Source organism: Arachis duranensis, chromosome 10 (assembly GCF_000817695.3).
Source record: "Arachis duranensis cultivar V14167 chromosome 10, aradu.V14167.gnm2.J7QH, whole genome shotgun sequence".
In the NCBI taxonomy this organism is placed as follows: domain Eukaryota; kingdom Viridiplantae; phylum Streptophyta; class Magnoliopsida; order Fabales; family Fabaceae; genus Arachis; species Arachis duranensis.
In genome coordinates, this window is record NC_029781.3 from 61,122,181 (window position 1) to 61,123,597 (window position 1,417).

The 1,417-nt window shown below is 40.9% G+C and overlaps 1 non-coding gene across 1 annotated transcript; it reads right to left on the bottom strand.

Moving 5' to 3' along the window:
• Positions 1–526: 526 nt before the first annotated feature.
• On the bottom strand, positions 527–630 carry LOC127743255 (small nucleolar RNA R71). The gene has a single exon (XR_008004649.1). It is a non-coding gene; the product is annotated as a small nucleolar RNA R71 (small nucleolar RNA).
• Positions 631–1,417: the final 787 nt, after the last annotated feature.

Below are 1,417 nucleotides of genomic sequence, written 5' to 3' on the forward strand. Positions count from 1 at the left end.
TTAGATTAAGGAGGAAAGCGTGAGGGAAGAAGGTTATTGGTGCAGAGGAAGAGGAGGAAGACTTGGATACTGGCATAGAGGATGATATGGAAAACCATCATGAAGGAGAGGTGAACAACAATGCCAAAAGAGGTGTAGATAACCATGCTGGACAAGAGAGGAGAGTGCATGGTTCCTACATCAACCCAAACCTAGGAAACTGTGGGAGCAGCATTCAAAAGCCAACCATCCATGCTAATAATTTAAAATTGAAACCTCAACTCATCACACTCGTCCAAAATAATTGTTCTTTCGGGGGAAGCACATAAGAGGACCCTAATGAGCATCTCACTGCATTCCTAAGGATCTGTGATACAGTTAAATCTAATGGTGTTCATCCTGATACCTACAGATTGCTACTGTTTCCATTCTCTTTGAAGGACAAAGCATCCAAGTGGTTGGAATCATTTCCTAAAGAAAGCTTGACAACTTGAGAATATGTGGTGAACAGATTCTTGGCAAGGTTCTACCTCCTCAAAGAGTGAATATATTGAGAACCGAGGTGCAGACATTTAGACAACAAGATGGTGAAATCTTATATGAGGCTTGGGAGAGATTCAAAGATCTGACAAGGAAATGCCCCCTTGATATGTTCAATGAATGGGTGCAATTACACATCTTTTATGAAGGGCTTTCCTATGAATCAAAGAATGCTATGGACCACTCATCTGGAGGCTCTCTTAACAAGAAGAAGACTATTAAAGAAGCCATTGATGTCATAGAAACAGTGGTTGACAATGAATATTTCTATGCCTCAGAAAGAAGCAATAACAGAGGAGTTATGGAGCTGAACAACATGGATATAATCCTGGCCCAAAACAAGATGATCACTAAGCAACTAGCTGAGTTAACCAAGCGAATGGAGAAGAATCAGGCTGCAGCCATCCACACTCAACCATCACCTCAATCAGAGCCAAACACCGAGGAAGGAGTTAATTGGGAGGAAGTCAACTACTTGGAAAATTCATCTAGGCAAGTTAATGATCTATATTCAAAGACCTATAATCCTGGTTGGAGGAACCATCCAAATTTTGGGTGGGAAAACCAACAAGGCCAAGGCCAAGACCATAAAACTCATAATTCCAACCAGAGCACCTACCAACAATCCAACTCAAGATGATATCAACACTCATACAACAACTCTTCCTAGCCACCATACCAAGCCCAAAATAACCACTTTCAACAACCCCATCCTATCCAACCACCCCCATAAAATGATGATAGAATAGCCAAAATTGGAAGCTATGTTTGCACATCTCTGCAAGGAATCGGAAGACATAAAAAACTTCAAGGAAGAAGTGAAAGCTAGTATAAAAAGTTGAGGAGAAACTATTAAGAAGCTTGAGGCTCAAGTAGGACATCTCTCACAACAAATTCT